A 27,366-nucleotide genomic window follows, 5' to 3' on the forward strand; every position below is an offset into this window, starting at 1 on the left:
CCTTTCATTTGTTTCTCTGCTTTTTTTTTCCCCATCAGAAATGGCTGTCATATACTCCCAAAACCATCTAAGAGAATCATTTCTCAAACAGAGGTATATCCCTACAGATGTTGTTGAAAGGGGGTGGCTGAGAGAATCTGGGTGATGTACTGAGGAAGTATATAAGGTTTGCCAGATGCTAAAACCAATATTGACCTATAATTTTCTCTAAACAAATTAGGGCCAACAGCTAATTAACTCACTGTATTTTTTTCTTTCTTTCTTAAGATTGTGGTAAAATATACATAACATAAAATTTATCTTCTTAACCATTTTGAAATGTACAGTTCAGTGGCGTTAAGTACATTTGCATTGTTGCCCACCTGTCACCCCCAACCATGTCCAGAACTTTTTTCATCTTCCCACACTAAATCTCCATCCCCACTAAATAATAACTCCCCATTTTCTTTGTCCTTGAGTCCTTGGCAACTATCATTCTACTTCCTGTCTCTATGAATTTGGCTGCTCTATCATAGTCCTTTTTGAATGATGCTCTAATTCTTTTTTTTTAATATGAAATTTATTGTCAAATTGGTTTCCATACAACACCCAGTGCTCATCCCAAAAGGTGCCTCCTCAATACCCATCACCCACCCTCCCTCCCACCCCTCATCAGCCCTCAGTTTCTTCTCAGTTTTTAAGTCTCTTATGCTTTGGCTCTCTCCCACTCTAACCTCTTTTTTTTTTCCTTCCCCTCCCCCATGGGTTCCTGTTAAGTTTCTCTAATTCTTAAATCAAGGTGAACCTAGAACTCTCTTTAGTCTTTTCCCATTATCTTGTATGGGCATATCCATCGCCTCAGCTCCAGTTTTTAGGTGCAGTTCATTGACACATTTGAAATATTCCTTGCACCTCCCCCCCCCCCCACCCTGCCATTGCCTTCTAAATTCTTATATTGGCCCAACTAGAAGGACTTATCTGTCTACAAGGCTGCGCTGCCTCTAAATGACCCACATAGGAAGTGTGCTGTATGCCAATACAGAAATGGAGCTGTTTTCTCTCAAGTTTGTGGAGCAGCTATTAAACAGTTGTTCTGTCCTGGAAGCCCTGGTTATGTCAAGGTGCAATTTGATATGTGTGGATTAGAAATCCCAGTAGCCTTTTCTTACAGCCTAGGTTTCAGAAGATTCCTCTTGGACCGTGCAAAGCTGAGAACTAATAAGAGTGGCTCTACCATGTTCTTTGTCTTGGAAATGGGCTATTGGATGGAGTGCTCTTTGCTAATGGACAGGCAGAGAGCATTTGGAATAGCAGCAGGGATGGAATAAATTTCACTTTTACTCACATTTTGCCATTGATTACTGAAGGTCATCCTGTTCTATGCTAAATTCTGACTTGATGAGACAGGATGCAATAGTCCCTATCATAGTCAAGATACAGTAGATGCAAACCAAGAGGTGAAAAGTGAAATATGGACACAATTCTCCTATTCTTTATGGGCTTTCATTACTTTTCACAGAATCTGTTTGAATACCCCTCTAAAGACCTTGTGCTTAATCTCTCCTCTCCCTACATTTCTTTTCTTCATTTGTTCTTGATTGACATGAGAAGCCATAACCAGACTTAGTGTGGGGAGGTAAATTGCTTGGAGAGAAACTAAACAGAGAAGGGAGATGGAAAGGAAACAGAACAGTGCATGTTTCTTTTTCTTTTATAAATTTTATAAATAATATTCCAGCCATAGGGGAAGAAGAGGAATCTTAGATAAGTAAAATGAGCCATTATGGAGACAAACCTTGTAGACTAAGAAATAAGATTCATTTAGTTATGTAGAGCCTTGGATTAACCATCATGCATCCATGCTTAATCCCGATTTTGCTTTGAAAGCAATAGCCTAGAGTCTGCAAACCTGGTTTCTAGACTAGGGTTGGCCACTAACTCTCTTTATGACCTTGGTCAAGTCAAACATCCTCTTTGAGCCTCAGCTTTCTTATATATGTAATAGAAAAAAATAACATCTGCCTCTCTCTCTGCCTTGAGTTAGTATTATGCTACTTTGCATATAAAAATTTACAACAGTATACTTCCACTTATTCCTTCCCATTTTTTGTTATTCTTGTCATATATTTAACTTGTACATATTTTATAAACCCCACAATGCATTTTTAAAAAGTTTTTCTTTCTAAGACAGTTGTTTTTCAAGTAAATTAAGAAAAGAGAAAAAACATCATTTATATTTACTCATGTAATCATCATTTCTGGCATTTCCCATTCCTTCCTGTAAATCTGAATTTTCATCTGGTATCATTTCCCTTTGACCTAAAGACCTTCCTTTAGTATTTTTTATAGTGCAGATATGCTATGGCAAATTATCTCAGATTTCATTTATCCAAAAATACCTTCAATTTCACTGTTATGTTTAAATCATATATTCATGGATATAAAAGGCTGGGTTGACAGGTTTTGTTTTATTTTTTCTTTTTAGCACTCTAAAGATATTATTTTATTGTATTCTGAGTTGCATTGTTTGTAATGAGAAGTTAACTGTCATTTACATTTACATCCATGGGGCTAGAGGGAGGAAATGCTTTCTACATGTTCTCTCTCCATGGTTTTCAGAAATTTGACTATAATATGCCTAGGTGTGTTTTTCTATGCATCATCCCATTAGAGATTTGTTGAGTTTCTCAGACTCCATTCTTCCATCTGTGGGTTGATAATTTTTAAAAATTTAAAAATTTTCAGCCATTATTTCTTCCAAAATTTTTTCTGCTCAATTCTTGCAGGGACTCTAATTGCTTGTAGATCTCTTGGTATTATCCCAAAGATAATTGGCATTATTTTTTTTTCCTTAATTTTTTCCTCTTTCATTTTTATTTTGAGTAATTTCTTTTTTTTTAAGTTTTTAAGTTTACTGATCCTTTCTTGAGCAGTTTTCCGTGTAGTGTTAATTTCACCTGGTGATTTTTAACACTCAGAGATTGCAGAATTTTTGGCTCTAGAATTCCACTTGGTTCTTTTTTAGAGTTTTTATTTTTATCCATTTTTTTCTACTCAATATAATCACATTTTCAGTTAATTATTTAATATATTTATAATAGTTGTTTTAAAGTCCTTGTCTGCTTATTCCAGTAACTGTCATCTGCAAATCTGTTTCTAATGACTGTTTTTCCTACATTTAGTTTTTGTTGTTGTTTTGTTTTGTTTTGTTTTTGCTCTCTTGTATGTAATACAATTTTAATTTTTGGACATTGTATATAAATGTACTTATGTTCGCTCACTGCTTTAACTGTATCAAATTCACCTGTGTTTAACCCCGCCACCCTCATCCCAAATCGCTATTTGATCATATCAGTAGTTGAACTGGGTGAGGATTGGCTGAAGTTTAAGATATGTTTAGCTTGCTTACCTTTGGATTAAACTCTGTCAGGGCTCAAGAGTGTGCAGAGTTGTACAGTTTCTCTCTGCTTATCAGTCACTCCCCCAATGCTATTTTTCTCAGCAAACTTCATGGTGGATTATTATGGTATAAGAAGAAGAAATGTTGGTCCATGTGTTCTGTCCCTGTGTGGGGTTCTTCTAGACTACAGTCTTAGCCAGAACACATTGTTTTACAAAGCTGGCCAATTTCCCTCCATCCTGAAAAGTCTCTCCATCCCAGTTTCTGTCTGTACTTAAACCATGTTCCCCTACATGTAGAAGCTGTCACAGCTCTCTATTCACCTATAAAAAGCTTATTTCTCTTGGAGTTAAGTTCATCGAGTCTTCATTATATTCACCCCTCTTCCTCTGCCTTGTAGAAAAATATAATTTTTATTTTGTCTGGGACTTTTTCGTTGTTAGCTAAAGGAGGGACAGTCTTTGGCATCCTTCTATATTGTAACCAGTAGCAGAAGTCTCAAAGAAGTAGATTGTTATTAAAACAGATTTCTCTGGACTGATGTATCACTATGTAACCCAAGTGTCTGAGAGGCACTCATTTGGGAAGACCATCTTCTTTCAGCAGGAAGCTATTATGTCTGTGTACAGATCAGAGTATTACTGCCAGTTTTCTACTGTCTTGTTTGCATCTCTGGCCAAAGTTACTCCTTATATCTTTCCATATTTTTCCATCATCTAGCCATTTTCTGATTTTAAAAGCAATATGATTTATGGTTAAATACATAGGTTTTTCTTAACTATAAAAAACCATTGGGAAATATATGGAGCTGTGTTCTCCTATCAGAAACATGTTTATTGCTATAGTGGAAAAACACATTCCATGCCTGCTTCTCAGAGATACTGTACTTTGATCCAGGAGCCATGTTTAGGATATCTTACAAAAACTTTCTAGGCCTCAGTCTCCTAGTTTCTTATATGAGGGTTTATACTAAATGATCTTTAAATATCTTCCAGTCCTAAATTTCAGATATGGGTAGCTCTAGATCCTCTTAAAGGAAGATGATACCCACCTTGACTAGGTATGCATGCCATTGCTCTTTAAGTTGCCAGTTCTGATTCAGCTGGAGTTATGGCTAGAATTGGCCTGATCTGCTTAGACTGGTGAGTTGTCCCATCCTTCTGTTACCTTTTTCCTCCCTCTAGCCCCGTGGATGTAAAATATAGCCTCTAGGTTCTGCCTGTAAAAAGCCTTGCCAGACCAGGGTCTAATCAGGAGGCATCCATTATTCTCTTCTAATTTGAACCTCTTTATACCAGAAAACATCAACCTTAATATTTTAGCATACCTTAAAGACTTAATAGCATCATTTTTGTACAAATAAGCAGAATAATTTTTTTTAACATTTGGTAGTAACAGTATAGTATCCCTGAGAAGTGGTGCAAAAACTTAGGTGAATTCCTGGGTAGTAGATTCATAAGGGGTTCTTTAGGGAAGTCAGGAAATAAGAGTTCCACTCTTAATATTTCAAGGAACTTGTCACCTTGGCAACTGCTATGCTTTCCCACAGACTTCTCTTTCTCCCATGAATCCTCAGTTTTTCTGGGGCTTGAAACTCTTAATAATCAAATAACAAGAACTCTTCTGAGGTGGTTTTATAACCTTTAGAGTTTAACAAGCTCATATGTGCACCTTATCTCCTACACCGATGACAGCCTTGTGTGATAGGATACTAGAACTGACTATGGATCTGGTCCAAAGTGACATCAGTCATGGAATTCAACCAACTCAACAAAATCAAGGCTCTGATTTATGCTAAAGTGAGTATGAATAACTGAAACAGGCTTTCAATTAAAATTTGACTGTGACTTGATTCCTTGGAGAATGTGAGATTTTTAGAGATATTCTGAATTAAAAAAATCTTCCAAGGTCAAATATCCTTGGAAGATAATCATCTACTCTTGAAGAAACACAGTGGACACTAGCATATTTATTAATGACTCTTCAATAAAGATAATTATTTGCCATTTTGTTCAGCCTAATTGTTCCCCAAATTATTTGATTATAAACATGTTTTTTTCCTACTTTGGAAGCCCTGGAATCCTCTGAGGTTAAGTTAACCTGAGGAACTCTGAGCAGGAAATCTGTGTGAAAGTGAAGACAAGTGTGTTCTTAAAAGGCTCCATCCCACACGTGAAGGTATTATTCCTTCAAGCACAGGAGTAGACTTGGAATAGCAGAATAGCTCTGTTAGATGGATATATGGCCAAGAGAGGCTATGGTCCCTAAGCTTGCTCCCATCTCTCTCTTCTACAGTTAATCTTGGTAACATAAGCTGGGGGCTGCTTTCTTCTCAGATGTATGAATTGATAGAGCCAAAATAAACCAAATTCCAAATGCAAATGAAAAAGCTCAGGAGTCTACTGTTGCTCTGTGCTTAAAGCTAGTTTTACACTTAATCGCTTCTCTAAGTACCTATTCCTACCTGGGCTTCCCCAGGGAATAGGAAGCCATTTTGTTAACTGTTTCATGCTATAATTCAGGAGATACAATTTATGAGCTGTTCCAGAGGCCAAGAACAGAATCATCCCCAGCAGAAGATGCAGTGCTTTAAGAACAATGAAATCCCTTCCCTGTGGCAAAAGGATAAAACAGACATTAAGAGTCTTAGAATCTATTAACAAAATATACTAAGTGCAAATGTACTGAGGTGATAGCTAATGTTAACATTGATATAAGTTGCCTATTGAAGTTTTAATGTTTGACTGGTTGGATTCTTTCCCATGTCACTCTCTTCACTCTCTCACAGTTAACCTTGACTCTGTTGTTGACCTAACCTGAGCCTTGCATATTTTCTGCTACATCAGGAAAAGGTTAGGAATTTATAAAGCAAACCAAACAAAACTCTGAGATTCGTTACTGTAATGGTTACTTTCCTGTTGGGAATTTTGAATCTAAAACAAAATGAGGAGATCAAGCCTGTATATGGCAGGCAGCTTGTCAGTCTACAACACAGTTTATGCATAAGACACTGAAAGGAAAGATTTGCAGAAATGAGGCCAATTTGCGGTATTCAAGGCCCAATATGCTTCTAACACACACATTTCTGGACACATATTTTGAAATGCATTAAGCGTATATTGACAGTGTATTAAGTCACTTAGTACAAGCAATTTAAAGAGACGGGAAATGTATCCATGAACATGGAAATATAGAACATGGAGAATATATCCATAATATTATTAACACTATTCTAAAAAGTACCAGTGGAATTGTTGAATCATTATCTTATACACCTGAAACTAATATAACACTGTATGTTAATTATACCTCAGTTTTAAAAAGTACTAATGATCTTTTTGATCTTCAAAGGAAATTATTTAATGGAAATATCAATGAGAACACATCCCAAGGATTATTGTCAAAGTATAGAACTTATTATATTAACTATCAGAAAGAATCTACTTAATCCCATGAATGCGGAATGGTTATTTTTATTTCAACAGACAGAAGTAGGTAAACTTTGCATCTTTGTAAACCTAGATTGATATTTGAATACCTGGTTTAGCTTAAGTCCTGAGCAAGCTGCTGCAAGATTTTCAGGGTGAAATTCATTGTTACATTAGAGATTTCCATCCCCTTGCTTTGTGCTAGCCATTCTTAATATGTAACATGGCCAAAATACTACTGAATGATCAAATACTGGGTCTTAAATAAAAATAGTTGAGGTAAACAGTATATTTCTGCTAGAAAGTATTTTTTTCTTTTAGAAAATCACTTGCTTCCATCTAACTGATGTTTTTAATTCTACACTTAGACATACATTACCTTGGGTTGAGACAAACCCTATTGGACTGGCTGGCTCAATGGGTAGAGCTCTCAACTCTTGATCTCGGGATTTTGAGGTCAAGCCGCAAAGTGAGTGTAGAAATTACTTAAATAAATAAATAAACTTTAAAAAGGGGAGGCACCTGGGTGGTTCAGTCAGTTAAGTGTCTGACTCTTGATTTTGGCTCAAGTCATGATCTCACAACGTATGAGTTCGAGGCCCACATGGGGCTCTGCACAGACAGTGTGGAGCCTGCTTGGGACTGACTCTCTCTCTCTCTCTCTCTCTCTCTCTCTCTCTGTCTCTCCCCTGCTTGTGTTCTCTCTCTCAAAATAAATAAACTTTAAAAAAAGGACATTAAACCTTTTTAAAAAGTAAACAGAAGAGCTATTACAGTATATTAAAACAGACTAATGTATCATCGTCAATTCAGTTACTGAAACTTAGGGAGAATGAATTTGCCAAATCTTTTTCTGAAATTAGACTTTGACAGGAAAGGTAGGTGTACTTCAGAACAGTAAATGCTGAGGAGCTCCCAGCAACAGGAGATGAGACCATCCTAACTCATAGTCTTTTTCCAACAGAGATGACTATAAATACTCGTTTCCTTCCATTTAAAAAGTTGACTCAAAAAAATCTCTGGGGTTGTGTTTACATTTTTAGAACCCTTATATTCTCAAATCTTCACAAATATCAGCAGTATTCTCACCTAAGAAACTCTTTAGGTTTCCTTAGCATCACTCAATGCCTAAGGTGTTCTGTCCTGCTTGACACTTTCATTCCTTGAACAAACACCTAAGGATGATAAGATACTTCTGTAGTCTTCCTGCTTGGTGTGGGAAGACTGGGAAAGACAAACTCATTAGCAGTGTGTCGCTGTCTTTATGGATTCCATATCTAGTCCTCTCTGAAATCATTATATATGACCCTTTAAATATTTTATTTGTTTTGCTTTGAAAATTCATCCTTTTAAATTAATTACATTTTCCTAGGATCCATTGAGCTTTCTTGTTGACCATTAAATCAACAAAAAGCAAATAAATGTGATTCTAAGGAGTGTATTTTGAGATTTTTTAAATTAACTTATTTATTTTTTAATTTACATCCAAGTTAGTTAGCATATAGTGCAACAGTAATTTCAGGAGTAGATTCCTTAATGCCCCTTACCCATTTAGCCCATCCCCCCTCCCAGGAACCCTCTGTTTGTTCTCTCTATATAAAAGTCTTTTGTTTTGTCCCCCTCCCTGTTTTTATATTGTTTTTGCTTCTCTTCCCTTATGTTCTTCTGTTTTGTATGTTAAATTCCTCATATGAGTTAAGTGATATCATATTTGTCTTTCTCTGACTAATTTCACTTAGCATAATCCCAGCAGATCCATCCACGTAGTTGCAAATGGCAAGATTTCATTCTTCTTGATTGCCGAGTAATACTCCATTGTACATATATACCACTTCTTCTTTATCCATTCATGCATCTATGGACATTTGGGCTCTTTCTATGCTTTGATGTTGTTGATAGCTCTGCTATAAACATTGGGGTGCATGTGCCCCTTCGAAACATCACACCTGTATCCCTGGGATAAATGCTTAGTAGTGCAATTGGTGGGTCATAGGGTAGTTCTATTTTTAATTTTTTGAGGAACATCCATACCGTTTTCCAGAGTGGCTGCACCAGTTTGCATTCCCACCAGCAGTGCAAAAGAGATTCTCTTTCTCTGCATCTTCACCAACATCTGTTGTTGCCTGAGTTGTTAATGTTAGCCATTCTGACTGGTGTGAGGTGGTATCTCATTGTGGTTTTGATTTGTATTTCCCTGATGATGAGTGATGTGGAGCATTTTTTCATGTGTCTGCTAACATCTGAATGTCTTCTTTGGAGAAGTGTCTATTCATGTCTTTTGCCCATTTCTTCACTGGATTATTTCTTTTTTGGGTATTGAGTTTGATAAGTTCTTTATAGATTTTGGATACTAACCCTTTATCTGATATGTCCTTTGCAAATATCTTCTCCCATTCTGTCAGTTGCCTTTTGTTTGTTTCCTTCGCTGTGCAGAAGCTTTTTATTTTTGTGATGTCCTAATAGTTCATTTTTGCTTTTGTTTCCCTTGCCTCCGGAGACATGTTGAGTTAAGAAGTTGTTGTGGCCGAGGTCAAAGAGGTTTTTTCCTGCTTTCTCCTTGAGGATTTTGATGGCTTCCTGTCCTACGTTTAGGTCTTTCATCCATTTTCAGTTTATTTTTGTGCATGGTGTAAGAAAGTGATCCAGGTTCATTTTCCTGCATGTCGCTGTCCAGTTTTCCCAGCACCACTTGCTGAAGATACTGTCTTTATTCCTTTGGATATTCTTTCCTGCTTTGTCAAAGATTAGTTGGCCATACATTTGTGGGTCCGTTTCTGGGTTCTCTATTCTGTTCCATTGATCTGAGTGTCTGTTTTTGTGCCAGTACCATACTGTCTTAATGATTTCAGCTTTGTAATACATCTTGAAGTCCAGGATTACGATGCCTCCAACTTCGGTTTTCTTTTTCAAGATTGCTTTGGCTATTTGGGGTCTTTTCTGGTTCCATAAAAATTTTAGGATTTTTTTTTCTAGCTCTGTGAAGATGTATTTGGAGATTTAATTGATATTTGAGATTAACTTATACAAACTGAATTTCACAATGAGTTGTCCTATGTGTATTGTCTGGGGAAAAGTTTTGGAAAGACCTTGCCCTTTGACTGGACTTAGCCTCCTCTGGGAGGAAGCCACAGCCTTGGATTCTTCATGTGTGATGCCAGCTAGCCTGGATACAGGGAACACCCAGGAGTCCTCTTGCTAAGTTTCCTGGTTTAGAACTCATTTGACAAAGGTAATTCCTGTTTTTGGAAATAATTCACAACCATGCTGTATTTTTTATTTTTGCAAATATAAAAAATAACAAAATTGAGAAGGAAGAATAAATTTGAAGCCTGTTTGATTGATGAGAAAAGTAGAGTTTAGGTAATTTCAGAACCAGATCTACTGGGCCCAGAGCTAAAACAACTTGCCACAGATATAATGGAAACCAACATCAGCAGAACTCAGAACCACACAGTTTCTCTCCCAGGTTTCTGGTTCATGTCCAAGAAAGAGGCCTTTGTCCCTCTAAGTTATAGGCTGATGAATTCTAATAAGAGCAAGACATCTTAAGGCTAAGTAAATCTAATTCGTGAATAGTGAAGTGCCTTAATCATTTTTGAAAAATAGATCTTGTGCTATTGTAATACCCCAATAACCTGGGATCACCTAGTTAAGGGTGATTCTTAGAGATAGGTCTTAAGGTATTTTAAAAATTGTGTCATGAGTTGGAATTCCTTTATCTTTATTTGTGAAATTAGGTTATATACCTAAATATTACACCCACACATATACATATCTTATTCTTCCTCTCTTTGTGGAGACAAGGTATTTTTTTTTCAGTGTGAAAAAATCTTTATTTTAAGAAAAAAAACTAGTTAACAAAAAACTTTAACAAGTTTCACTTAGCAAAATATACCCAGAAAGAAATCACTGTACAAAGAGAGTTTTAAGTCAAGGCCTCACTAACTCCTAGGGTATTAGTAATATGACTCAATTTTCAAAACTAACTTATTTTATTTTATTTTTTTTTTTTTTTTTTTTTCCCTTGGGAATTTTTTTTTTTTTTTTTATTTTTTAATATATGAAATTTACTGTCAAATTGGTTTCCATACAACACCCAGTGCTCATCCCAAAAGGTGCCCTCCTCAATACCCATCACCCACCCTGCCCTCCCTCCCACCCTGCCCTCCCTCCCACCCCCCATCAACCCTCAGTTTGTTCTCAGTTTTTAACAGTCTCTTATGCTTTGGCTCTCTCCCACTCTAGCCTCTTTTTTTTTTTTTTTTTTTTTTTTTCCCTTCCCCTCCCCCATGGGTTTCTGTTATGTTTCTCAGGATCCACATAAGAGTGAAACCATATGGTATCTGTCTTTCTCTGTATGGCTTATTTCACTTAGCATCACACTCTCCAGTTCCATCCATGTTGCTACAAAAGGCCATATTTCATTTTTTCTCATTGCCACGTAGTATTCCATTGTGTATATAAACCACAATTTCTTTATCCATTCATCAGTTGATGGACATTTAGGCTCTTTCCATAATTTGGCTATTGTTGAGAGTGCTGCTATAAACATTGGGGTACAGGTGCCCCTATGCATCAGTACTCCTGTATCCCTTGGGTAAATTCCTAGCAGTGCTATTGCTGGGTCATAGGGTAGGTCTATTTTTAATTTTCTGAGGAACCTCCACACTGCTTTCCAGAGCGGCTGCACCAATTTGCATTCCCACCAACAGTGCAAGAGGGTTCCTGTTTCTCCACATCCTCTCCAGCATCTATAGTCTCCTGATTTCTTCATTTTGGCCACTCTGACTGGCGTGAGGTGATATCTGAGTGTGGTTTTGATTTGTATTTCCCTGATAAGGAGCGACGTTGAACATCTTTTCATGTGCCTGTTGGCCATCCGGATGTCTTCTTTAGAGAAGTGTCTATTCATGTTTTCTGCCCATTTCTTCACTGGGTTATTTGTTTTTCGGGTGTGGAGTTTGATGAGCTCTTTATAGATTTTGGATACTAGCCCTTTGTCCGATGTGTCATTTGCAAATATCTTTTCCCATTCCGTTGGTTGCCTTTTAGTTTTGTTGGTTGTTTCCTTTGCTGTGCAGAAGCTTTTTATCTTCATAAGGTCCCAGTAATTCACTTTTGCTTTTAATTCCCTTGCCTTTGGGGATGTGCCGAGTAAGAGATTGCTACGGCTGAGGTCAGAGAGGTCTTTTCCTGCTTTCTCCTCTAAGGTTTTGATGGTTTCCTGTCTCACATTCAGGTCCTTTATCCATTTTGAGTTTATTTTTGTGAATGGTGTGAGAAAGTGGTCTAGTTTCAACCTTCTGCATGTTGCTGTCCAGTTCTCCCAGCACCATTTGTTAAAGAGACTGTCTTTTTTCCATTGGATGTTCTTTCCTGCTTTGTCAAAGATGAGTTGGCCATACGTTTGTGGGTCTAGTTCTGGGGTTTCTATTCTATTCCATTGGTCTATGTGTCTGTTTTTATGCCAATACCATGCTGTCTTGATGATGACAGCTTTGTAGTAGAGGCTAAAGTCTGGGATTGTGATGCCTCCTGCTTTGGTCTTCTTCTTCAAAATTACTTTGGCTATTCGGGGCCTTTTGTGGTTCCATATGAATTTTAGGATTGCTTGTTCTAGTTTCGAGAAGAATGCTGGTGCAATTTTGATTGGGATTGCATTGAATGTGTAGATAGCTTTGGGTAGTATTGACATTTTGACAATATTTATTCTTCCAATCCATGAGCAGGGAATGTCTTTCCATTTCTTTATATCTTCTTCAATTACCTGCATAAGCTTTCTATAGTTTTCAGCATACAGATCTTTTACATCTTTGGTTAGATTTATTCCTAGGTATTTTATGCTTCTTGGTGCAATTGTGAATGGGATCAGTTTCTTCATTTGTCTTTCTGTTGCTTCATTGTTAGTGTATAAGAATGCAACTGATTTCTGCACATTGATTTTGTATCCTGCAACTTTGCTGAATTCATGTATCAGTTCTAGCAGACTTTTGGTGGAGTCTATCGGATTTTCCATGTATAATATCATGTCATCTGCAAAAAGCGAAAGCTTGACTTCATCTTTGCCAATTTTGATGCCTTTGATTTCCTTTTGTTGTCTGATTGCTGATGCTAGAACTTCCAGCACTATGTTAAACAAGAGCGGTGACAGTGGGCATCCCTGTCGTGTTCCTGATCTCAGGGAAAAAGCTCTCAGTTTTTCCCCGTTGAGGATGATGTTAGCTGTGGGCTTTTCATAAATGGCCTTTATGATCTTTAAGTATGTTCCTTCTATCCCGACTTTCTCAAGGGTTTTTATTAAGAAAGGGTGCTGGATTTTGTCAAAGGCCTTTTCTGCATCGATTGACAGGATCATATGGTTCTTCTCTTTTTTTTTTGTTAATGTGATGTATCACGTTGATCGATTTGCGAATGTTGAACCAGCCCTGCATCCCAGGAATGAATCCCACTTGATCATGGTGAATAATTCTTTTTATATGCTGTTGAATTCGATTTGCTAGTATCTTATTAAGAATTTTTGCATCCATATTCATCAGGGATATTGGCCTGTAGTTCTCTTTTTTTACTGGGTCTCTGTCTGGTTTAGGAATCAAAGTAATACTGGCTTCATAGAATGAATCTGGAAGTTTTCCTTCCCTTTCTATTTCTTGGAATAGCTTGAGAAGGATAGGTATTATCTCTGCTTTAAACGTCTGGTAGAACTCCCCTGGGAAGCCATCTGGTCCTGGACTCTTATTTGTTGGGAGATTTTTGATAACCGATTCAATTTCTTCGCTGGTTATGGGTCTGTTCAAGCTTTCTATTTCCTCCTGATTGAGTTTTGGAAGAGTGTGGGTGTTTAGAAATTTGTCCATTTCTTCCAGGTTGTCCAATTTGCTGGCATATAATTTTTCATAGTATTCCCTGATAATTGTTTGTATCTCTGAGGGATTGGTTGTAATCATTCCATTTTCATTCATGATTTTATCTATTTGGGTCATCTCCCTTTTCTTTTTGAGAAGCCTGGCTAGAGGTTTGTCAATTTTGTTTATTTTTTCAAAAAACCAACTCTTGGTTTCGTTGATCTGCTCTACAGTTTTTTTAGATTCTATATTGTTTATTTCTGCTCTGATCTTTATTATTTCTCTTCTTCTGCTGGGTTTAGGCTGCCTTTGCTGTTCTGCTTCTATTTCCTTTAGGTGTGCTGTTAGATTTTGTATTTGGGATTTTTCTTGTTTCTTGAGATAGGCCTGGATTGCAATGTATTTTCCTCTCAGGACTGCCTTCGCTGCATCCCAAAGCGTTTGGATTGTTGTATTTTCATTTTCGTTTGTTTCCATATATATTTTAATTTCTTCTCTAATTGCCTGGTTGACCCACTCATTCGTTAGTAGGGTGTTCTTTAACCTCCATGCTTTTGGAGGTTTTCCAGACTTTTTCCTGTGGTTGATTTCAAGCTTCATAGCATTGTGGTCTGAAAGTATGCATGGTATAATTTCAATTCTTGTAAACTTATGAAGGGCTGTTTTGTGACCCAGTATATGATCTATCTTGGAGAATGTTCCATGTGCACTCGAGAAGAAAGTATATTCTGTTGCTTTGGGATGCAGAGTTCTAAATATATCTGTCAAGTCCATCTGATCCAATGTATCATTCAGGGCCCTTGTTTCTTTATTGACTGTGTGTCTAGATGATCTATCCATTTCTGTAAGTGGGGTGTTAAAGTCCCCTGCAATGACCACATTCTTATCAATAAGGTTGCTTATGTTTATGAGTAATTGTTTTATATATCTGGGGGCTCGGGTATTTGGCGCATAGACATTTATAATAGTTAGCTCTTCCTGGTGGATAGACCCTGTGATTATTATATAATGCCCTTCTTCATCTCTTGTTACAGCCTTTAATTTAAAGTCTAGTTTGTCTGATATAAGTATGGCTACTCCAGCTTTCTTTTGGCTTCCAGGAGCATGATAAATAGTTCTCCATCCCCTCACTCTCAATCTAAAGGTGTCCTCAGATCTAAAATGAGTCTCTTGTAGACAGCAAATAGATGGGTCTTGCTTTTTTATCCATTCTGATACCCTATGTCTTTTAGTTGGCGCATTTAATCCATTTACATTCAGTGTTATTATAGAAAGATATGGGTTTAGAGTCATTGTGATGTCTGTATGTTTTATGCTTGTAGTGATGTCTCTGGTACTTTGTCTCACAGGATCCCCCTTAGGATCTCTTGTAGGGCTGGTTTCGTGGTGACAAATTCCTTCAGTTTTTGTTTGTTTGGGAAGACCTTTATCTCTCCTTCTATTCTAAATGACAGACTTGCTGGATAAAGGATTCTCGGCTGCATATTTTTTCTGTTTAGCACACTGTAGATATCGTGCCAAGCCTTTCTGGCCTGCCAAGTTTCAAAGGAGAGATCAGTCACGAGTCTTATAGGTCTCCCTTTATATGTGAGGGCACGTTTATCCCTTGCTGCTTTCAGAATTTTCTCTTTATCCTTGTATTTTGCCAGTTTCACTATGATATGTCGTGCAGAAGATCGATTCAAGTTACGTCTGAAGGGAGTTCTCTGTGCCTCTTGGATTTCAATGTCTTTTTCCTTCCCCAGTTCAGGGAAGTTCTCAGCTATAATTTGTTCAAGTACCCCTTCAGCACCTTTCCCTCTCTCTTCCTCCTCTGGGATACCAATTATGCGTATATTATTTTTTTTTAGTGTATCACTTAGTTCTCTAATTTTCCCCTCATACTCCTGGATTTTTTTATCTCTCTTTCTTTCAGCTTCCTCTTTCTCCATAACTTTATCTTCTAGTTCACCTATTCTCTCCTCTGCCTCTTCAAGCCGAGCCATCGTGGATTCCATTTTGTTTTGCATTTCGTTTAAAGCGTTTTTCAACTCCTCGTGACTGTTCCTTAGTCCCTCGATCTTTGTGGCAAGAGATTCTCTGCTGTCCTGTATACTGTTTTCAAGCCCAGCGATTAATTTTATGACTATTATTCTAAATTCACTTTCTGTTATATTATTTAAATCCTTTTTGATCAGTTCATTAGCTGTTGTTATTTCCTGGAGATTCTTCTGAGGGGAATTCTTCCGTTTGGTCATTTTGGAGAGTCCCTGGCGTGGTGAGGACCTGCAGGGCACTTCCCCTGTGCTGTGGTGTATAACTGGAGTTAGTGGGTGGGGCCGCAGTCCGACCCGATGTCTGCCCCCAGCCCACTGCTGGGGCCACAGTCAGACTGGTGTGTGCCTTCTCTTCCCCTCTCCTAGGGGCGGGATTCACTGTGGGGTGGCGTGTCCCGTCTGGGCTACTTGCACACTGCCAGGCTTGTGTTGCTGGGGATCTGGCGTATTAGCTGGGGTGGGTAGGCAAGGTGCACGGGGGCTGGAGGGGCAGGCTTAGCTCGCTTCTCCTTAGGTGATCCACTTCAGGAGGAGCCCTGTGGCAGCGGGAGGGAGTCAGATCCGCTGCCGGAGGTTTGGCTCCGCAGAAGCACAGAGTTGGGTGTTTGCGCGGAGCGAGCAAGTTCCCTGGCAGGAACTGGTTCCCTTTGGGATTTTGGCTGGGGGATGGGCGGGGGAGATGGCGCTGGCGCCTTTGTTCCCCGCCAAGCTGAGCTCTGCCGTCCGGGGGCTCAGCAGCTCTCCCTCCCTTTGTCCTCCAGCCTTCCCGCTTTCCGAGCAGAGCTGTTAACTTATGACCTCCCAGACGCTAAGTCGCGCTTGCTGTCGGAACACAGTCCGTCCGGCCCCTCCGCTTTTGCCAGCCAGACTCGGGGGCTCTGCTTGGCCGGCGAGCCGCCCCTCCGCCCCGGCTCCCTCCCGCCAGTCCGTGGAGCGCGCACCGCCTCGCCGCCCTTCCTACCCTCTTCCGTGGGCCTCTAGTCTGCGCTTGACTCCGGAGACTCCCTTCTGCTAATCCTCTGGCGGTTTTCTGGGTTCTTTAGGCAGGTGTAGGTGGAATCTAAGTGATCGGCAGGACGCGCTGTGAGCCCCGCGTCCTCCTACGCCGCCATCTTCCGGAACCTCCTCCAAAACTAACTTATTTTAAAAGCTTAAACTTAACCTAAAAGATTTTAAATGAAAATAAACTAGAACGAAAAAAAAAATGAGAAATGTTCCTCTTTGAATTAGGGATCTGGCACCTTGAGTTTTCAAAAAAAAAAAGCACCTTTCCCCAATGTGTTCATGGTGATGTGGTGTAAAAAATCCATTTAATGTACTCAAAACTACTTTAACTCAGATAACATTATGCTGAAGTGCAGTACCAAAATGTTAATGGAAAAACACTGAAAACAGTTTTAGTTTACTCCGTATCACATGCTAGAAGAAAAGTTTGCATGAGAAAACACTAAAGAGGTCATTTTTTTTTCTTTAATTTACATCCAACTTAGCATATAGTGCAACAATGATTTCAGGAGTAGATTTCCTTAATGGGTAAGATGTCTGTTACTCATTTAGCCCATCCCCCCTCCCACAACCCCTCCAGTAACCCTCTGTTTGTACTTCATATTTAAGAGTCTCTTACATTTTGTCCCCCTCCCTGTTTTTATATGATTTTTGCTTCCTGAAGAGGTCATTTTTTAATGTAAATTTAACAAACTCATGGTGCAAAATGTGTCCCAGCTTTTCACTGTTTGTTGGCTGCCTGTGAAAATTTAATTGCAATAACTCAAACGCTCCTACAAAACTAGTCCTATCCACCCATGGTGTTCTGGCCTCAATAGCCAGCCATATAATAGCCACTCACAGACAGGTTCTCAAGGCCAGTGTAAGTGGACTGGGCCGACACCCTATTTCTTGCATCATCTGGCTGCTCTATGCCCCGTTGCTGGCCCCAGTAGTGGAATTCAGGAAAAGTTCTATGTGTCTGTGTTGCATGTTGGCACAGTCCTTGAACATAGCTGGTGTTCGGGAGTGGCAAACTCAACATTGACTTCTCCAATCACTCTTCCATCAGGACCAATCTCAATATGGACTCTCTTAGGGTTGAGTGGAGAAAAAAAGTTATAAATGTCGTTCTCTACGGCTCTGTATGGCATCCCTCTCATGTGGATTCAGTGCCCAGTGGTACTCTGGACAGTGAACTAGCAGCCTCCATATCTGTGGTCATACATGCCTGAGAGAGTAAGTAACTGAGGTTTCTCCCAAGAGAGAGATTGGTGAAGGAATAGCCATCGCTGAGGCTGCCGTACTCCTCATATCCCCCATAACCTGCACTGTAAGCACCCTACCCTTTCTTTCTAGGCCCACTTGCTTGACAGTCCAATATACCTCCTGGCTGTCCCAGGGTAGTCATAAAGCCCTGACTTCTGTACAGACATGAACTTCAGAGGGAGATCTGAGTATGCCTAACTTCTTCCTGACTGCTCTTGAACACTTCATTATATCTGTGCCCCATTCTCTCCTGCTTCCCTAGGGGCTTCTCAGCCAACTCCTGTGAGGCAAACTGCCCAAAAGCTTCCCCTGTAATCTTGCCCTTGGAGTCCATGAGCAATGTGATCCTATTTGGCACAATTTCCAGCCCTGAGAAAAACTGAAGAATTTCTTTCTTGGTGCATCCAAATGGGAGTCCCTGAAGCCTCACAAAGCTATCACTGGTGGTGTTGGCACTGTTTGGATTGCTGTGTTTCAGCACACAATCTATCTTGGTTCTGTGGGACTTGAAGACCTCAATGTACTGGTGTCCCATGCTTTCCCATGTCTTTTTTAGGGCCATTTTTACATCATCTTCTGATTCAAGTTCAACAAAAGCCTCACCACTCTTCCTGCCTTTTCTAGTGTAGATAAAATGAATGCCTGCATCCCCATCATGAATTGTGCAGTCAGAAAGGAAGTTCTGCACATCCTCAACCAAGCAGCAGCAGGAAGACCATGGAGCGTGACCATCAAGGCCCACCACCATGACACCTGAGAGAAACAGATATCAAGCAAGCTTGGGTGCAGTTTTGCAGCTTAAAGAACAAACGAGGGTGGAAAGTGGAGGGGCATGCCCACAGCTGGAGAGACTCCATGTAGGTAACAGATTGTCCCCTGAGAGGAACAGGATTGATTTATATTTTCATCACAGAAGTATGGTTTACAGACAAAAGACCCCTAATTCTACCTGACACTTAAAAATGCCGAGGGCTCCGGTGAAAGAGCAGGTGCATCTCCTTTTGTTATTATCCTTGGGCTCCTAGTCTCCATGCTCTTGCTCTTCCTCACATCCAGCACCTCAGTTGTCCCTCTGAGTACCTTTTTCTCCAGGAAGACACAGTATAGTCCAAGATATTTTTAATTGTCCTTTGGACTAGAACCATTTGTGGGGGAAGTTTTCTCAGCATAAATAAACTTTTAAACCAGTGTTTTCATGCCATTTTTTTCAACTTCCATCAGATTCTAGTGGAGAACTTGCAACATCCCCTTCCAACATCCTTCATCCTGTCTTCACCGCCTGAATTATTCATCTCACAACTACGTTGAGTACCTAACATTTGCTTCCTAGAAATTTACGCTTTTCTTAATATATAAGGATGACAGACAGTTGTTAGTCTGTCATCAAGATCTAAAATGTATTTTCTTCCAGACCCAATAGTAAACTTACCTGGTGTTTTTTTCAAGATGGCAGTTTGAGGACATGAAAGAGAAAAAAGACTGATCCCTACAACCACTGGACCTGACCCTTTGACTCATCATGGTCCAACGAATGAGTTTTCATGTAAAAAGCGCAACCCTTTTATGCAATGCCTTTAACTGTGGTTTGTCAGTAGAGATTAAATTGTGGAACCACTAGCTGCATCACCAAATTTAGTCAAATCACTTGCAATGGACTTTCTTTCTGATTCAGCAGTACTGAATTTTATTTTGTTTTTCCCAGTTAATCAAAAATGTCTCAACCATGACTAGAAAAGGAGGGGGTGGGGGAATCAACCACTGAACCTTTCCAATATCTAGACAAACCTCATCTTTTCATATTATAAACTATATATACATAGTTTGTAACATATAATAATAAATATATTGTTTGCAAATCTGTAACATACCATTCTCTGTGGCCTGTTTTTCCTGGAAGAAAAAAGTCAGTTTTGGCAGGTCATTTTTTTGTACTTAAAAGTAGCCTTAAGGGGCGCCTGGGTGGCTCGGTCGGTTAAGCATCCGACTTCAGCTTAGGTCATGATCTCACGGTCCATGAGTTCGAGCCCCGCGTCGGGCTCTGTGCTGACCACTCAGCCTGTTTCAGATTCTGTGTCTCCCTCTCTCTGACCCTCCCCTGTTCATGCTCTGTCTCTCTCTGTCTCAAAAATAAATAAACGTTAAAATTAAAAAAAAAAGTAGCCTTAAGAACAGTAATAAAGTGTTAAATCGTGTGTGTGTGTGTGTGTGTGTGTGTGTGTGTGTGTGTGTGTGTGTAAGTAGTTGTGTGTATGCATTAACACCTGAGGACTTGGAGGAGGAGATAACGGAAAAGAAAGTATTTGTTTCAGAGGTGGTCAAAAAGCCCCTCTCTGCTTATCCTGTATTGAGGTCTGGTTCCTGGCACTTCCCTCAACTATGACAAATTCTGATGGCTCAGGTTTTGATTCCACTTCAGCACTTTTACATTTCTTGTGTTGCACATCTGTTTTCCCTGCCCATCTTCCTTCTATCTGGTTCTAATTCCTGTGTTGCAGCTTGACAGTCAGTACATCAGGAAGGATAAAAAGAGTTACACTTTTGAAGCTCTGCTAACGAGGCTTCTCAGAAGCCTGGCTGGTGGTGTGTTCTCTAGATATCACTCATAATACAGGATTGTCTTGCTGTGAATGGACACTTGAAAAGATGAGGTTTGCGTAGAATTAGCCAAAAGTTCATGGAGTTTCTATATGGCTTTTTTTTTTAGGTAAAATTCATATACATAAAATTCACCATCTGAATTTTAACCATCTGTAAGTGTGTGATGCAGTGGCTTTTAGTACATTCATAATATTGTACAACCATCCCCACTATCTAGTTCCAGAATATTTTCATCACTCCATAAGGAAACTCCAAGGCTCTTAAGCTGTAACTCTCCGTTTCACCTTCCCCCAGCCCCCGGCAGTCTGCTTTCTGTCTCTACAGACTTGCCTATTCTATATATTTCATATAAATGGAGTATAAAATGTGTGGCCTTTTGTCTGGATTCTTTCACTTCCCATAATGTTTTCAAGGTGAATTTATGTTGTAACATTTAGTGGCTCTTCATTCCTTTTCATAGCTGAATAATATTACATTATATGGATATCCCACATTTTATTTATCCATTCCTTAATTGATGGACATTTGGGCTGTTTAGACCTTTTGAGTACTGTGACTGGTGCTGCTGTGAACATTCATGTACAAGTTTCTCTTTGTACATCTGTTTTCATTTCTTTTGTATATATACCTAGAAGTAGAATTGTTGTGTCATATGGTAATTCTATGTTTAACTCTCTGAGGAACCTCCAAACTGTTTTCAACAGCAGCTGCACTGGTTTACATTCCTATAAGCAATGTATGAGGGTTCCATTTTCTCTACATCCTTGCCAGCACTTTGTTAATGTCCAATTTTCTCACTATAGCCATCCTAGTGGATGTAAAGTGGTATTTTTTCTGCTTTTGACTTGCATTTCTTTAGTGATTAACAATGTTAATTTTTTTTCATGTGCTTATTTACCATGTGTTTATCTTCTTTAGAGAAATGTCTATTCAAGTCCTTTTTCCATTTTTAAATGGAGTTTTTGTTCTTCTGTTGTTGAGTTGTAAGAGCTCTTTATATACTCCAGATACTAGACCCTTATCAGATATATGATTTGCAGACCTTTTATCCTTTTCTTTGCGTTGTCTTTTCACTTTCTGGACAGTATGCTTTGATACTTCTGTGTGAGTTTTACCAAGCTGGCCCCATTTGAAATTTGAAAGAGTATCAATCAGTCAGTCTCTCTCATGCCTTTGCCCCCTTTCACTTTTCTTCACTCACTTCCAGTTTTTTTTTTTTTTATTTCTTTTGTACTATACTCTCCAAGGACGAGAAAAAAAATGTTTTCTGATAAATGCATTCACACTGGGGTGTAAATGACTGATAAAGCCTAATGACTTACTCTCCCACCAAAGTTGTCATCATCTCAGCAGTTGAAAAGAAAGCAAAGGAATTCATGAAATGTCAGACATTGATGAGCATAGTGTGCTAGGATCATGAGACACATTTCTGTTGCTTCTGAAATCACAGTGAGTTAATACCTCCAGTTCTACTTAAAATAAGGATTCTAGTCCTAGGTCTGAGGTTTTTACAAGGCCAATAAAGCTCTCTGTGAAACTTTACTAAGCCTGTGGGGCTTCTGTGGGCAGTTCTGTGCCAAGCACATTAGTGATTAAGTCTCAGTGTGTTCTGTTCTTAAATAGTCTGTGGTTCAGATGCTTTTATAAAGTAGATCCTTTCCTTGAGACTTACATATAGGACTCCTAAGATCACCTCTGAGTTCTCATTCTTATATATCTTCAGAGCACCATGAACTCTATTGAACATGGTTGCATTTTCTTATTCCCAAATCATATTGTCTTGGGGTTGAAATGAATCTATTGCCTCTTAGCCTTCTATGCCTGTTTGAGCACCCATTGGGTCTTCTCCATCCTTCTCTGGATGTGATTCTTCATTTTAGCATCACAGAGGCTGTTGACAGCTCTAATAATTATGCTTGAAGACAAAACCTAAATTACCCTAATCAGCCTGCTCTGGGGCTGGCAGGTATGTGGTGCTGTCACAGCGAGTTGGTGATATACAATCTGCCATGAATAGAGCTTTTTTTCAGCTGCTCTGGCAGGGCCACCTGCCGTCTGTGCCCTACTTCCTGCCAGGAAGCTCTGTGACCTTCAGTGACCAATGCCAAGTGATTAGAAAACTGGTAGCATTTGTGCCAGGACCTTGGTCTCTGTGGGTTTTGTTTGCTGCAACAGAAAATCAGGAAGCTCCAGAAAAGAACTGCAGAGAAGTGTTCTTATCCAAAGATGCAGGGTAAGGATTCTGCCTATACGAAGGTAATGAGAAGTATCTTAGGGGGAATGTTTCCTTTCCCAGACCTGTGTGAGTAAGATTTGGCCAACAAATCTCTCAAAATAAGCAAGTACCTTTAAGCTGCCTACCCATTCAGCAATGAGAACAGAGACAGGAGAATCTAATAAGATAAATGTAAAAGCTAAAAACCAGACAAGCTAAACAATGAATAATTGGAAATTGAAATTTTAAAAAATGCCGTTCCAAAAATATAAAAAAATAGGGATAAGTCTGACAAAATATGTGCAAGAGCTGAGCAATAAAAACTAAATAAAAATAAAAACTGAGAGAAATTAAAGAAGACTGAAATATATTGAGAAATATATCATGTTCATGAATCGGATGATTCAGTATTGTAAAGATGTGAATTCTCTGTAAAATGATCTGTGGATTCAAAGCAATCCTAATCAAAATCCCAGTGGACTTCTTTGTCAAAATTAATGAGTTAATTCTAAAATTCATACGAAAGTGCAAAAGACCTGGGATAACAAAAGCAACTTTGAAAAAGAAGAACAAAGTTGGAGCATTAATGCTACCCAATTTCAAAATTTAGAATGCTATGGTATGAAGATATTTTGGTAATGGTTTAAAGATAGAGCAATAGAAGAGAATAGATTCTAGAAATAGACCCACTTATGTATGGGTACCCAATTTTCAACAAAGATACAAAGACAGTTCACTGAAGAAAGTGTAAGTTTTTTTCAACAAAAAAAGTGCTGGAATAATTGGATATCCAGATGCAAAAATAAGAATCTTGATCCAAATTTTGCACACGATACAAAAGTTAACTCAAATGGATCATGGACTTAAAGCTTAAACCTACAAGAGTACAAAACTTCTAGAAGAAAACACAGGAAAAAAGGTTTATGATCTTGGGGTATGCAAAGATTTCTTGGATATGATACCAAAGATCTGATCAATAAAAGCAAACACTGCTAACTTAAACTTCATAAAAATTAAAACTTGTACTTTTTATGGTTATCATTAACAGAATGATCAGATTAGACACAAACTGGGAGAAAATATTTAAAATATGTTTCTTATAAAGGATTTGGATCAAAAACATGTAAAGAACTCTCACACTCAATAATAAGAAAATAAACAAAATGCACAAAAGATGTGAATAGATGATGAAGTCCAGAACACTAAAAGAGAAGACCATTATCACAATCAGTGTCAAGAAGGAATACGCCCACACGCAGCCCTTTAGTACCATTGTCTAGAACAGCTGCAGCAGGAATAGCAACAAATAGCTCTGGTTTGGGGAGAGTTTCCACCCAATCCATTGTTTTATCTTACGGTTCTCAACCTTTCCAAAGAAGATACAAAGATAGAAATAAGCACATGGGAAAATATTCAACATCATCAGTCATTAGGAAAGTGCAAATTAAAACCACAGTGAGATACCACTGCATACCTATAAGAATAGCTAAAATTAATAAGACTGACCATACCAAATGTTGATGAGAAGGTGGGAGAACTGAAACTTTCATACACTGTTGGTTAGAATGTAATTTGGTACAACCATTCTAGGAAACACTTTGGCAGTTTCTTAAAAAGCTAAAACATATTGAAAGATATTTTCACACCCACGTTCATAGCAGCACTAATCACAGTAGCCAAAAGCAGAAGCAACCCAAATGTCCATGGGCAGATGAACAGATTACCAAAGTGTGGTCTACACATCCAATGGAATATGACTCAAACTTAAAAGGGAAGAGAGTCCTGTCACATGCTACAACATGAAAGAAACTTGAGGACATCATGCTTGGTGAGATAAGCCAGTCAGAAAAAGACAAATACTCCTTGATTTCGCTTATATGAGGTATCTAAAATAGTCAAATTCATAGAAACAGAAAGTGGAATGGTGGTTACCAGGGGTTGGAGAGGGGGGAAGGGGAGTTATCTAAAGGATATAGAGTTTGAGATTTACAAGATGAGGTTCTGGAGATACGTTTCACAACATGTGAATATACTTAACACTGCTAAACTTTGCACTTAAAAATGGTTAAGATGGTAAATTTTATGTTGTGTCTATAATAAGAAAAATGAAGAAAAAATTGTGTTTGCGCACCAGCACCAGTGTGTGCTCTCTCTCTCTCTCTCTCTCTCTCTCTCTCTCTCATTCTCACTCTCTCTCAGAAATAAATGAAAACATAAAAAAATAAAATAAAATTGGGAAATGTGAGTCCTCCAAACTTGTTCTTCTTTTCCAAGATTGTTACCTCTTCTGAGATTGCATTAAATCAACATATATCAGTATATCACCAAAGATGGAAATCCAGCAGTCTTTCACAGAAACTTCTGTAAATATTGAACATGCCCTTTCACATTTGATCATTTTACTAATACAAGCCATTTTCTTTTTACTTTGTTCCTAAACTCTGGGTAATTCCATTCATGAACTTAAAGAACATTCCTAAATAGACTTTTGTCATTTGTTAATGATGTTTGACATTATTTATCTTAGTTACTTTTGTTTTTCATTAAAAACCTAGCCCTTCACTTTTAGTCACTTTGGGTTTCCCTTGAAACCTGCCACAATAGGTCCAAAAAGAAGATGGTAATATATGGCTCTGAAGCCCATTATCAGCATTTATTCTTTGTTGCTGGGATGTCTTCATTTGAGACCCTTGAAGACACAGATACTGTGGAAAGAGCTATAGCAAATCCAGCTCAAATACTGTTATGTTACTAAAGAACATCCTGAGAATGCCAAATTTATGTGGGCCAATTCTGGCATTGCACTGCCTTGCTTTGGCTTCCTAGAGAAGCCTCTTGATGGCTTTGGACCTTGAAAGTCTTTTGGCTGCAAAATGGAATGCTGAGAAAAAGAGACCTGGACACATGGAGACACTCTCTTAACAAAGCCTTGACTGTCCCTCCTCCATGAGGCCTCAGTGTCCTTACTGTCTGTTCTGTGGCAGCAGAGAACCCAGGACAAAGCAGTATGCCTGACCAGGAAGATGGAGGGGCAGAGAGGCAAGACCACAGGAGAGGACTGAAGGGAGCTTCAAGGACAGAAACTAAGCCCCATGAAACAAATCTTCTTCCCTGACTCTGCTATGTTGGATTCCAACCCAAACCAAGAAGCAACTGTGCAGAAGTGGGAGGGCTTATTGTTGGCTGGAGGTCACCCAAAATAGAAGATTCAAGAATGCTAATGTGCAAGGATTGATGATGAAGTCCATAACATTTAAAAGGAGGGCCATTATCAGAGTCAGTGTCAAGAAAGAACACGCCCACACTCAGCCCTTTAGTACCATTGTCTAGAACATCTGCAGCAGGAACAGTAACAACAAGCAGCTCTGACTTTGGGAGGGATTCCACCCAATCCATTGTTTCACCTAAAAGGTCTCCAGCCTTCCCACCCCAGAATCTTACCATCATGTACTCATTCTTACTCTCTGCCTTGAGGAGGGGAACTACAGCACAGGACATGGCTGACAGCTTCACTTGGGGAAGACTTACTCAGGGCCCTCCAAAATATGGGGTCTTTTCTTTCCCTAAAGTGGTTTGCCTGAAAGGCTTCTGTAGTCCTACCACAGTACCATCTGCTATTCCTATATTCACCCAAGGGGGCAGGTTGTCTCTATTCTGGACCAGTTGGTTCTGAGCAAAACTCATAACACATTTTATTTTAGTGCCTGTCCTGCCTCCCACATACCTCCCCCTTTTTACAGCCTCAGTTTCCTCAGTGAAGAGGTTCACCTAAGTTGGATGTTAAGTTCTTTGTACATCCTGTGTTCCTTTACATTCAGAAAGTGCTTGGCTTGGGATCTAGTGCCAGCTATTGCCTCCTCCTACCAGAGCTTTCCTCACCTCAGCTGCTCAGAAAAGAGACCTTGAGGCCATCCTTTATTCTTCTCTCTCTCCATCACACACCCCTTGTCTAATCCAGCTGCTGATGCTCTCAGCTCTACCTCAAGTCACTATCATCCCTCACCTGCGATATTGCACCAGCCTCACCATTGGTCTTTCTATTCCTGCTCCCTTCGGTCAACTCTCAACTTTGCAGCCAGAGTGATCCCAAAAGGTGTGAGATCGTATCCCTCCTCCACTTAAAACCCACTGAAGCCCCCTATTTCACTCAGAGTAGAGGCCAAACACCTTCCAGAGCTTTTAAGATTCCTGCCTCAGGGCTTTGCACTTGCTGTTTTCTCTGCCTCTACACTTCATGCCAAATGTCCACATAACTCACTCCCTCAACTCTCTTGGGAATTTACTCAGCTGTCACCTTCTCCACTTGGGCCTGTGCTTGGCAACCCTACAGAAAATGGCAATGCCCCCTATATTTCCTATCCCTTTTCCCTACTGTACCTCCTCCATAGTACTTTCATCACACCGTGTGTTGTGTTTGTTTTCTACCTACCTCGGTTAGAATGTTTCATCAATGAGAAGAGGGATTTTTGGTTGGTTGGTTGGTTGGTTTTTTGTTTTTGTTTTTTTTAATGTTTATTTGAGAGAGACAGAGAGGGAGAGAGAGAGAGAGCGAGAGAGCATGAGCAGTGGAAGGGCAGAGAGAGAGAGGGAAACATAGAATCGAAAGCAGGCTCTA

At 39.2% G+C, this 27,366-nt stretch overlaps 1 protein-coding gene and 1 pseudogene across 2 annotated transcripts in view; one reads left to right on the forward strand and one right to left on the reverse strand.

The window, feature by feature from the left end:
* Positions 1 to 17,599: 17,599 nt before the first annotated feature.
* On the reverse strand, positions 17,600 to 18,686 carry LOC132681377 (heterogeneous nuclear ribonucleoprotein F-like; annotated as a pseudogene).
* Positions 18,459 to 27,366, forward strand: part of ANKRD55 (ankyrin repeat domain 55) — a 196,493-nt gene continuing 187,585 nt past the window's right edge. For both annotated transcript variants that reach the window (XM_060635755.3, XM_078449750.2), the window contains exon 1: positions 18,459 to 18,795. The gene's annotated coding sequence lies outside the window, so the exon portion shown is untranslated. The remainder of the gene's footprint in view (positions 18,796 to 27,366) is intronic.

The sequence above is a fragment of the Panthera onca genome, chromosome A1 (genome assembly GCF_046562875.1).
Source record: "Panthera onca isolate mPanOnc1 chromosome A1, mPanOnc1 haplotype 2, whole genome shotgun sequence".
Taxonomy (NCBI): Eukaryota; Metazoa; Chordata; class Mammalia; order Carnivora; family Felidae; genus Panthera; species Panthera onca.